General features: G+C 39.9%; 1 long non-coding RNA gene across 1 annotated transcript; it reads right to left on the reverse strand.

The window, feature by feature from the left end:
* Nucleotides 1-8,870: 8,870 nt before the first annotated feature.
* On the reverse strand, nt 8,871-11,928 carry LOC116785412. Its single transcript, XR_004356528.1, has 3 exons — nt 11,839-11,928; nt 10,522-10,609; nt 8,871-9,029 (listed from the first exon to the last, which is right to left on the reverse strand). It is a non-coding gene; the product is annotated as an uncharacterized LOC116785412 (long non-coding RNA).
* Nucleotides 11,929-12,478: the final 550 nt, after the last annotated feature.

The raw sequence follows: 12,478 nt of genomic DNA on the forward strand, positions 1-12,478 counted from the left end.
CAGGCTCACAGTCCAAAATCTGTGTTTTGTGGGAGGTAATGGTCTTCCTGGACTGGAAGTTGGCCCTGGGATAAAATTAGCTATTCAACTGAAAAGAAGGAAGGGGGGGGGGGAAACACACCAACCTTCACAAAATGAAGGCAGAATTTAATTTGTATTTACAGTGCATAGTAGAAAGGTAGGGGTGGACCCTCAAAGCAGCTTTGGCACTGTTGTTTCAGAATCTTCTTTTACCTCACATATACACAAACCCATCACCTAAAATCCTAGCCTTGATTAAGCCTATATCCTGGATTATTTTAAGCAGATATAAAGCATCAACATTATTCTGATTTTATTTAGTCTTTCTGGTCCAGTTAACTTCAAATATTCAGAAGTCATGACCAGCTGAATTGGATTAATGTTATCACTCTGAGTCACACTAATATTTGCAGAATCATGTTTATATAAATATACCCTTCAAACAAATACATATTCTTTTCCTGAGCCATATATTGTAAGTGTGAGAAGCAAAGGTAGAAATACACTCAATTACTAGAAGCAACAAAGACCCATATACTCTCTTTTCCAATTCCCATTCCAGCTTGTGGCAATGCATGCCTTGGAAATCCTGTTGTTGGATTATTTTGATGCAAAAATATAAACCCATTCTAATGCCATAAGTTTCCAAGAATCACTGCAGAAGTACTTCCAAAGTTTAAAGTCAAACTTTATCATTTGAATGAGACAAAGGTACAAAAAAATGGACTCTGCAGGTTAACAGTCTGCACTAACTCTTTGGGTTGCAGGTAAAAATAAACACTGCAATCTTAATATGGAAAAATACCAAGAGTAACTGAGGGGGACAAATACTACTGGGAAAGACATGTGGAATATTTTGCTTTGATATTCAACCACAAATTAGCTGTTTGCTCAAGTAGTGGAAACTGGGCTAGAAGAGCTCAGGGAGCTGGTCTATGAATTATCTCTAATGAAACACAGCAGATGTTTGCCCAGATGTTTGTGCACAAAATAGTGTTTTCAAGCCGTTTCCAGATGATGAAAGTGCACATGCAGCACATCCCAGTCATTAAATCTCCAATCTGAGAATGCATTTTCAAGGAGCCATTTTTTACTCTTCAAAGCAAATGACAGCAGGCATTAGGGAAAATAGACCTGTTGGGAAAACACACTTCCATGTTTTGTTCCTTGAAAGGTTTCAGCTGTGCTTGTATGGCACATTAAGCTTCCAGTCTTAAAAAATATACGCACAGGTGGTCCCCTTGCATTTATCTGTAAAGTTAAGCACATGTCTCCCCAGAACCAGGATTTATTCATCACTTAGTCTACTTATCTACTGTAATATTTAAGAGGAGGAAAGTACCTTTTAATATTTTATAATTCATGTAATAAATATGATAAGCAGATTTTTAGCTCTGTGATATTTAATACAGGAAAACAGTATCCTTATTTGTCTGTAGTTTATGGCAGGAGCTAGAAAATCTCCAGGAAAATAAAAAAAACTTATAAATAAATAAATATAGATATTAACACATTATTGTCTGAAAGATGATGTGCAGGAGGGATAACCTGAGTATGTTTTGAGGATAAAAGGTGATGATCCTCTCTAGAGAACTTTAATGGGCCAGAAAAACATCATAACAGTACAATCATTAGTTGCCTGATCATGTACCACTGGCAAAATTTAGGGGATTATCTATTCTTTAGGTGATGTTTTCCTTCAAAACTTACAGTACAATCTGAACTATCCTAACTGGTAAAATAGAAATAATTAACAGATTTATAATCCTAGGGCAAAATAATTGCAGGAAGCAGTGTCTCCATCTCCTGCTCTGGGAAAGAAAATATTTGAGATTTACTACAACCCATAAAAAGACATCAGTTACCCATAATTTTACTGCATTAGCTTTGGACATACTAATAACTGCAAATAAAGAACTTTGCTCCACAAGTCACTATTTTATCAGCAAAGATGCTCAGCATAGTGCTCCACCTGAGCTAATGATGCTTCACTGAATGCCACTTCTTTTGAATAAACCTTAAACTGCATTCTTCATATCCAATCAACAGGACAATGTCTGTACTTCTGTTTCAGGTGGAATGGGGTCATGCCAAGTTTTCAGATGTAACTTGTTTCACTTAACTTTGACTCACTAATGTATTTGTCAGTTTGGAAAAAGAAAAAAAAAAAAAGGAGTTTGAAAGGAAAAGCTACTAAGAGCAGCACGTAAGACATGCTTCAGAGACAATGTCCAGCTTTGAGCCTGCATTGATACCAGATCTCATTCAGTGGACACTTGGATAGCTGAATGAATTGAGCAGAACCAAAGCAAATGTGTCTCAGTCAAGGATATCAAAGATTAGTCCTATATATACATATACATGTATAGGAACTCTCCTGGTCTTGCTTATAACAGCACAACATGAAAATAACTACAGTCAAAAGTCCATGTAACCCTTTCTTCTACTTTGAATGTGTCCAGTAGCCCATACAGAATCACAGGAATGCATTGGGAATGGACCACAGTGGTCCATCTGCTCTGATCTCCCTGCTCAGGTGGGGTCATCCCAGAGCACATGGCACAGGATTGCATCCAGATGGTTCTGGAATATCCCCAGTGAGGGAGACTCCATACCCTCTCTGGACAATCCGTTCTAGTGCTCACCTTAAAGAAGTTCTTCCTCATGTTCAGGTGGAATCCTGTGCATCAGTTTCTGCCTGTTCCTCTTGTCTTATTTACTGGCACCCCTGAGCAGAGCTGGGCTCTGACACCCTCCTTCAGACACTGACAGACATTGATGAGGTCCCTTCTCAGTCTCTTCTTGAGGCTGAACTGGTCCAGCTCCCTCAGCCTTTCCTTGTAACAGGGATGCCCCAGTCCCCTATTCATCTTTTTAGCTCTCTGCTGGACTCGCTTCAGGAGCTCCATGTCATACTTAAAGAGCTCATCACTCTTGTGACCAGTGACAGAACTCGAGCAAAGAGCATGAATCTGAGTCAGGGAAGGTTTAGGTTGGATATCATGAAAAAAATTTTCACCCAGAGGGTGTTTGGGCACTGGAACAGGCTCCCCAGGGCAGTGGTAACAGCACCAAGCCTGCCAGAGCTCAGGAAACATTTGGATGATACTCTCAGTAACATGGTGTGACTCTTGGGGTGTCCGGTGCAAGGCCAGGAGTTGGACTGGATGATCCTGATGGGTCCCTTCCAACTCAGCATATTCTATGATTCTAGGATTTGTATTGACATATGATGACACTTTTTCCATCTTCCAGACTTCAGCCTTCTGCTTCTGTTACCTCGCTCTCCACAGCTGATGGTTGGTCTCTGTGATGTTCATCTTGCTTCCAACCTTTGAACTCGTAAGATTAATCCATTCCTTGGTACAACTATGATAAGCAATCATTTTCCTCTCTCTGAGTATTACATATTGCCCAGGACCTGTCTGCTCCTCACAGATGACAAGCAATGCCCCTTTTTTTTAGCAGTCATTGCAGGACATGCCCTCCTTCAGTGTTTCGTAAACAAACAAAGGATTTCTGGGCTTAAATTTGGCCTGTCCCGGAACACCAGCTGACCTTTACCTGGTGCAATTTGTGCTCAGCTGTCTTTGTGTTCCTTTGCCTTTGCACTCTATTTTCTCTCCTGCCCACTGAAAGTGAAGAATCAGGTCTCATTATATTCTTTGCTGATCGGGAAGTGTCTTTCACCAGCAAAAAGTCAAACCCCATGTTAACTAAAGCCCTGAAGGCCAGTAGAGCTATGAAGTCTATTCAAAGGGGACGAATTTAATAGTAATTATAGATGAAAGCTTTGTTATGCTTATGTAACCCATAATAGCACAATTTTCCCATGACTTGCTGCTTTCAAGGCAGCTGACCTTCTCCCAGTTAGCCACTTTCTTACAAATCTGCACAATGTGCTTTTAATTAAAACTTGCCTTTGAAACTAGGTCCAAATGAGTTATCCCTCAAAACAAAAGAGCGAAATAGGACCCATCCTCCTGGTTTTACTCTGAACCAGATCCCACATTTTCTATTTCCATCATAAACAACATTCCTCTTGGTGTCATCCTGCTAAAATAAAGTCGTTAGAAAGTTGGTCTCACCTGGAATAACATTGACAAGGAAGGATTCTTGCTGTGCTGAAGTCAGTCAGAAATCATGCCAGGTCCTCCTTCAAAGATGGAGAGAAAGATGGAAACGGGATCATGTTTGGTGAGGTTTTTTACTTTTTTAACCTGCCTCAAAATATTCTGATTTTTCCCAGGAGATTGGGGCATGAGAGTAGGGCTTTGAGCTTGTCAAATAAGGAAATAATGATGGAAAAAGAGATTGTCAAAAGAGCACCCCAGCAGTGTCTGGTAAGGGTACACTGCACTTTTCAGAGGTACTTGCAACACTTAAATGAGTCTTAAAAAAACAGGTAATGGGACTGGAGCAGTTCCAGGAAAATAGAGGAGGTGCAAAGGATGCAAAATAAATTTGAGTGAAAAGGTGTAGAAGCGCATTAGATTCACAAATTTCCTTCTAAATGAGAAGAGAAAGAATCTAGATTCTTTACCTTTCATTTTGTACATGTTTAAAAGTAGTAATGAGAGAACATCTACATAGTCCACATGAGAATCTTCAATCTCAAATGATCAGTCCCCTGGAAAGCACCAGGGTTTGTTTCCTGTCCTAAGTGAACCTTCAAGGACCTTTCTGCACACTGAAAGCCTGCAGTGACAAATTTAATTTAACAGAAGAGGCAGGAGTTAATGTTAGGTAAAGCAGCATCATAAGGAGCAACGAAGTGTCTGAAGAAATTTAGGGCAATTAGAGCTAAAAGGGAAATCCCTTTCCCTTTTCATTTCATTTCAATTCAATTAACTTAATGGAAAAAAAAAATAATTTTAGAAATAAACCCCAATTGTGGAATCACTCTGCCTCCACTCAGAACAACAAGGAGCTGAGCATAAATGAAATAATATATAGGTGGGGTTTTTTGGCTAAGAGATCATATATAACCAATATTATTATATATTGCAAGATTCTAAGAGTAGAGCAGTATATTTAAGTTATTAGTGCTGGTCGTTGGTATAAACATCTGAACTTCATGAGCATGGATCATGGTAAGCCACACAGAAACCAGCATGTGCATCTAGAGGCAAGTATTTTCTCATCAGGCCCTCCTATAAGAGGGTAAAACAGAGGTGCCATTATTTTCCATGCTGTCATCTGCCAGAAAAGAAATCATCGTTGCATCACTGCAGATTCAGAGAGAAGCATTTAACCAGAAGCTCCTAAAACAGAGAACAGCACTTTGCTCAGAAAGACCTTCCCATGTTCTTGTGAGAGATGGGAACTGAAGTTGAATCCCACATGGTAGTTGTTACAAAACCGTTTTTTTCCTCTTTCTTTCCTATTAAAATACTATTCCAAAACTTCACCGATCTTGAAATGTGAAATCTGTTTGTTATCAGCTCAAAGGTAGTCATGGAAAGTTAGAATCAGATATTCTTGTTCCAAATTTGGGAGGTTTTATCTTCAATTGATCTTTCCTTTCCCTGGAATTTCTCTTCCATTTCTTACACCAGGCCAATAATTTTCCTTGAGTCTACTGAAAACAGTTTTTTGGCTACTGCATTCATCTTCCTCCTTGCTGGCATCACACCAGTATTTCCCAGTCACCCTGCCACCAGTTGTGCTACCCCAATGGTCCTCTTTCTCACTCTTTTCCAACTGCTATGTCCCATCTCACAACAGAAATGCCTGTGATCATTCTCCAAGTATGCAATCTTACTCTTTTTTTTTTTTTTCCTAGTAAATTCCTTTCAGCTTTCTTTTAATTCCAGTCTTCAAGGTCATGCAGCTTTCAGGACATAAAGTCCTGATTTTTCTGTTAATAGGAGATCCCCTCCAGCTTCAGGTCACTGGGAAATTGAATTAACTCGGTGTCATTTTGTGCCAATTCACAAAAGAAACCACGGAATGAGCCGAGGTCAAAGCCCTATTTCCTGGGAAACTCTGCCAGTGACTTCTTCACCTGCTGTTTGCTGTCACCTCCCCTCTGCTTGGTGTCTTCTCACCAGAGTTCTGGCAGGAGATGCTGTGCCCACACACACATAGATTAAGTGTGTAACACTTTTCCTGGAATGTCCTATGTTTTCAGACAAAGATATCACGTTCTTCTGGCATTATCTACCCACAGCAAATGAAGCTTGAATTTTCTGTTTTGTTTGCCTCTGTGTCTTCACACGCAATGCTCTGAAAGCTCCTCAAAAGTTTCACACATTCTAAAAGCCAACTTTTCTGCTATGATAAAATTTTCTGTTCGGGGAAAACTTGGTTTCAGATATATCATCAACTAAAAATTTAGCAAAAATCCTTTCTTGGGTATTTTTTAGAAGACTAGAACGGAGATTATTTGAATCTTCAGCTTTGCATGAGCTTTTTGTACTCCTGGGGATGCTAATTTTCTCCTTTTGTCTGGAGTTTTCTGTGTTTTCTGAGCTGATACTAAACACTTTGAACATGTACTCACTTAGCTCGTGGCTTAAAGTTGGCTGGAAAATGACAGTTCTCCACTGATTGTGAGGTACTTAGAGATACAATAAAAAAAAAGAGCTTTGGACATGGAAATTGTTCTGTTCCTTGGTGAATCACGGTCTTTTGAAAGAGTTCTGGCTGAAGTGACTGTTAGATGGATCTGCAGTGTACCTGCTTTTAAATTTGAACTGTACTCCATCTGTATTGATATGTGAAATAACTTCCTATTATTATGGTCCATACAGTAAAGGATTTAATAATACTTCTTTAAAAGCCTGTGTGTGGATGCCCAAACTGAGTTTCTAAGTGAAAATAACAAATGCATACCCAGAAAAGGAAAAGAACCTGTATTATTCTTTTTGAATATCTGCATCATTCCCACAGCATGACTGTTTTACAAGGTTATGAGCAGATCCCTATTTTTCATCACGGGGCTCAGCAGCTACAGTGTGTATTTCTAGCATGAAATAACAGATAAATATCTCATATCCAAACACACGTAAGGACTCCAACCTATTCAGGGTATGCACCTGCTGCTGTAGCATCTGCACAGCTGAAATTTGCCATTGTAGCTTTCAGTGATGTATTTTTAATTGTTCCTTCTTTCTGTGAGGCCCCAGTTCCTTTTGGGAGACCCTGAAGACCAGATGCACTAAGGCAATCACCCTCATTAAGCACTACAAAGACTAAAGATCAAATACTTTATTTACTACCTGTTTACTCCTGCATCTGAGCTACAGCAAATGACACAACAACAACAACAATGGATGCTAGTTTACTCAAATATAAAAACAACTTTCTTGCAAACTTGTTTTCTAGTGCAAAACCTTTATTTTAGGTGGGTGGGAGGTGAAGGGCTTCCTGTAGAAACTTTTATTATTCCATTGCATTGATAGTTCTCTCCACTTTTATGGCAGCTTTTACCATCTTTGAAAGCTCAATCATCGGCCACAAGGAGTCAAAAATAACTTCTAATGTCTCTTAGTCCTGCAAGACTCCTAGAGTGAAGTTAATTTAGCCCAAGCCATTTGAAGACATTTAATGTACAAAAGAACAGCTGAGTCTCTCCCTCCCTTATCCGAGGCTGAATCTTTCCTATGTGTTACATTGCTGCAGTACAGGACAACATGATTTAATGGCAAAATTATTCTAAAAGTATTCTGAGAACATTTAGTCACACGTGTTTTAAAAAATATTTATACTTTTTGTTTCAACAGGGTTTGAAATATTGGAATTTCCTGTCTAATGTGAGAACTTGACCAGGGGAGTGATTATTCCTCTGTGCTGGGCACTGCTGAGGCACCTCCAGCCCTGGGGGCAGCTCTGGGACCCTCAGACAGGAGAGACATGGAGGGGCTGGAGCGTGTGCAGGGAAGGGAACGGAGCTGGGAAGGGGCTGGAGCAGCAGGAGCAGCTGAGGGAGCTGGGGGGGTTCAGCCTGGAGAAAAGGAGGCTCAGGGGGGACCTTCTGGCTCTGCAACTCCCTGACAGGAGGGGGGAGCCGGGGGGGGGTCGGGCTCTGCACCCAGGGAACAAGGGACAGGAGGAGAGGGAACGGCCTCAAACTGTGCCAGGGGAGGGTCAGGCTGGACATCAGGAAGAATTTCTAAATTGGAAATGGTGCTCAGGCATTGGAAGGGGCTGCCCAGGGCAGTGTTGGAGTCCCCATTCCTGGAGGTGTCCAAGGAATGACTGGACGTGGCACTCAGTGTTCTGGGCTGGGGGACAAGGTGGAGATTGGTCACAGGTTGGACTCAATGGTCTTGGAAGTCTTTTCCAACCTAAATTATTCGGTATTTCTCTGATTCTGTGGTTCTACAACTTGTTTTCCTCTGTAAACTGCTGAGCACAACTCATTGACATCCATGTACCTTCCTGATTCGGGAGTGTAGAAAAAACCCCAAGACACGAGGAAGACCATGAGCACAGGTCTGAGAAGGTGTCACAGCTGCTTTGAGACTGATCAGTGTACACAGGTCTTTCTTCTCAGTCACTTCCAATCAAAAAGCTTCTGCATTGCATCAAAAATCACCACTGTTGACCCTCTAAGTCCAAAGCCTTCATTTTTTACTATTAAATTCAGTCCTGGTGAGTATGTTATTATGAGGTGAACTTCAGTTCCCTTCAATCTACAGAAGTGAGATTGAAAAGAGAGAAAACAGATCATTATAGCATTGAATCTGTTTGAATGGAATCTTTGTCCTGACCACTCTTTAAAGTATTGTGATAAACACTGTGCTTTAGTCAGGGGAGGATGGTTGTATTTAATTCCTGTAATTCCTTAAATTAAATTACTGTTTAATTATACTCAGGTGGTTTTAAATTCACAGGGACAACAAACCATAAAAGATAAAAAATAAAAGGCTGAAATATATTAAAAACAAATGCGGTCAACAGACCTGAACATGAAATCTCAGAATCTGAAAACACAGAGGGTTGATGTTGAACTGCCTTGCTCTTCCTTTTCATCTTACTCAGCAAAGTGAAATTTCTTCATTCTGAAAGAAAAATTAGAAAAGAAAAAGAAAAATAAAGACAGCCATGTGATTGTCTCTCTGGAACAAGAATCATATAAAGCAGTTCTGAAATTGGAAGATTTCCTGAAACATACTGGTGCAGGTAGGACAGTAAAATCCTAAACTCACTTCAGACAGGGAAAAAAAATACAACCCATATGTAATATATGTAAATATTATGTGTATTTTATCATATTTCACCTAAATATGTTCAAGTAATGACCTAAATTCATGTCAGCCCTCTGGTTTTGGCTGTCACTGTGTGGAGATCGTGGTAGTGACCGTGAGCACGTAGGGATAGATGCCTAGGCAGCACAATCCTTCAAAAACTGCTTTCCTTCAATTATCTCTAACATAATCAGAGCTTTTGCGTAAACCCCACTCATCACTGCAAAAAAAGATTGGTTAAACATCAGCAAAGGCATGTGGAAGTGAAAGAAACATGAAGCTTGTAATTAAATCTGACAGAAGGTAAAACTAAAAGCTTCCACCCTACACTGTTAATAAGGAGATGTTTAAGTGAACAGTCAGGTGTGGTGAGGAGCTGAGAAGTGATGCAGTAAATGAGAAAAAGATCTGCGAGGTGGGAGAGAAACATAATGCAATTCTTGAGAACAAGGAAAAACCTAAGGGATTTTTTTCCATTTATTGCAGAAGAACCTGGATCAGACAGTGCAGCAGCTCAGGAACTCATCTTCTGCATTGCTTTGCTATTTCAGAAATGCCACATAAGCCAAGTAATTAATGTGGTTATGGTCAGTTCTGTGCAAAAGCAGGTCTGAAGTTTACATGACCAAAACACTCCCAACTCAGAATATTTTGTGAAATATCTGCACTGAAGAAATGAAAATTGGATCACAAGCCACAGGGTTGGAGGACAGGGAAGCCATGAGAACTCATTGGCTTCTATCCTCACAGTATATCTTTCCAGCAATATCCCATATTAACAAAATTTAACCAGTGAAATTTTGGATTATGTTTGCCTTTATTATTGAGAAAAAAAGAATATAATCTATCCTGAAGGTCAGCTATGCTCACCAAGCTTGTAGCTACAAAATTTTAACCCTACACTTGATCTCTGCTATCTCTGTGAACCTCAGCTCACAGGCAGAAGTGAAGGAAAGAGCAACTGCTAATGCCAGAATGCAGAAATATATTTCACAATAATATAAAGGAATTCATCATGGTATAAAGTGATAGTGAGGTGTCACCCTGTAAATAACCCTTCTAAATGCTCTTGTTCCCTTAGTTTCACACATAAGCTGATTACTGTTAGTGTTGTGAGTGAGAGGTCAAAGGAGCTCTGCTGCTTCCATTTCATCCTGGATCTCTGCTCTGTGATTTAGTAATATTTGCATTATATGCATTTTAAATATGCATTTTACTTCTCCCCCTTTAGAACTAGTATCAAACGTAGTATAATATCTCAAACAACTATTGCATGTCTGAGAGTCACATCAGATATTTTACTTACCTACATCTGCTGAAGACCATCCAGGGTCAATCTTGGTGTCTGAGCCAGCGACCAGAAAAATCTTTCAGGATCTTGTCAGTCTTGAATTCTGTAATATTTGTACACAATACTGGAAAGGGAGTATTTTATGATACTGCCTATCTACATAGTATTTATTAGATGAAATATGGCATCAAAATTATAGCACTCTGCCACCCTCAGTGTAAACTATTCTCTATGATGTTTGATGAGTTTAGTACTGGTATAATTAATCCTTGATGATAAGTTAAGATTGGCAAGTCTTGTTGGCATGAAAGGCAAAAGGAAAGTTTTTGCTGGTGGTTCAGTGGAGAATATATCTGTCCTCCAAAGGAAGTAAAAAAAAAAAGACAAATTAAAAAGAGGATAATAAAGTTGCTACTACTGGCATATCTCTGAATATTAAATATTAATGAAGTTATTACCAAATTTAAAGATAGTAAAAGTATGTGATATGAAGACAAGTTACTATATGTCTATAGTAGACTTCACATTTTGTAGAAAAAAAGCTATTTTATGAAGTGTCACTAAAATACCAGTTATATAATTAATTCTTTTTTTTTTTTAATTCTACAAAGTTGAGAATATCACCGTAGTTTCTACTCTACCCGCTCAAAATTTCCCTGGAGCTACCACTTTTTACAACTTTAGATGACTAAATGTTCTATTTCACACCCTTTAAATTTGAGGCTAACTGGCCTTTGGAGCAGCTTGCACCAAAACAATGTATCGCCAGAACTCTATCTCGTTTTCACACCCTTAATTTCAAATCTCAGACACCCTGCAGCACCTTGTCTGGCTCATGAGTCACCCGGGGCCGGTGTCTGAGGTGTCCTGGTGCATCTCTAATGGCTCTGCACATCTGTGTTTACCCAGCAGCTGCTCCTTGGGTGGCTTTTCTGGGTGAACTGGGGCAAACCTGTCAGGGGATGCTTTTCGTGCTGCTCAGCAGTGGGATGGATGTCTGTGACACGTCAGGTGTGTGTGTCAGCTCTTGGCAGTCAGAGAAGTTCCCTGTGGCCCTCAGTTCATGAGGAGGATCCCCAGATCCTGGTGTTTCAAAGAAGTAAATACATCTAGTGTAGAGGTGCTCTGTTTGCTTGGTGTGGCAAGAAGGTGGAGCAACAGGATACTGAGGGAATGTGGGAGTTCCCTTAAGCAGAGGATTTCTGTGAATCACAGATGTGCTGCCAGTGTGGGGAACCCTGTGATCCTGGTGATAGCAAACCTGTTCCCCTGTGCTCCTTGAGGGGGTTGGTGTTTTCCTCTGACCAGTTTAAGCCCCCTGTCCATGCTCACTGTGTCCAACTCACTCCACTGCACGGCATCTTCACTCCTGATCTTCTTGGCTGTGAAGGGGGTTCAGTCATGCACAGCCCACCTGTGCTTCAGGAAAGAGAAGAGTGGCCTTTGCAAAAAGAAAAAGAAAATAATACATTTCCAGGATGAATGCTTATGGATAGTCCAAACAATTCATTACATACAAAAAGTTAACAAAAAATGCCATAATGTCCTGTTCAAGAGACACAATGTCAGCACAGGTGCTGTAAAAGAAGAACCAGCGTGACTGAATCCAGAGAATTGTTATGACAACTTGTTTACCATCATTTTGCTTGACTGGTTTTCTGGTATTGTTTCTGGCTCAAATCTGGGAATTTTGCTCAGGTAAAATCCCCATTGAACTCAAAAGCTTCTTACTAGCAGGGATTTGGAAAGGCAAATCTCCAGAGGGATGTAATATGTTGCCTTTCCGTGAGGAATATTTATTGTATGTAATGAATGAAACTGTGGACTTCTGTGAGGTTTTTCATTTTCATTTTTTAAAGATTAATTGATTTAATTTGATTTATATCTATGAGGGAAGGCTGTTAAACAATTCCATAAACTGGTACTGATAATTGAATATATAAATTACATCTGCTGAGGGTTCCAAATCTTT

The sequence above is a fragment of the Chiroxiphia lanceolata genome, chromosome 4 (assembly GCF_009829145.1).
Source record: "Chiroxiphia lanceolata isolate bChiLan1 chromosome 4, bChiLan1.pri, whole genome shotgun sequence".
NCBI lineage: Eukaryota > Metazoa > Chordata > Aves > Passeriformes > Pipridae > Chiroxiphia > Chiroxiphia lanceolata.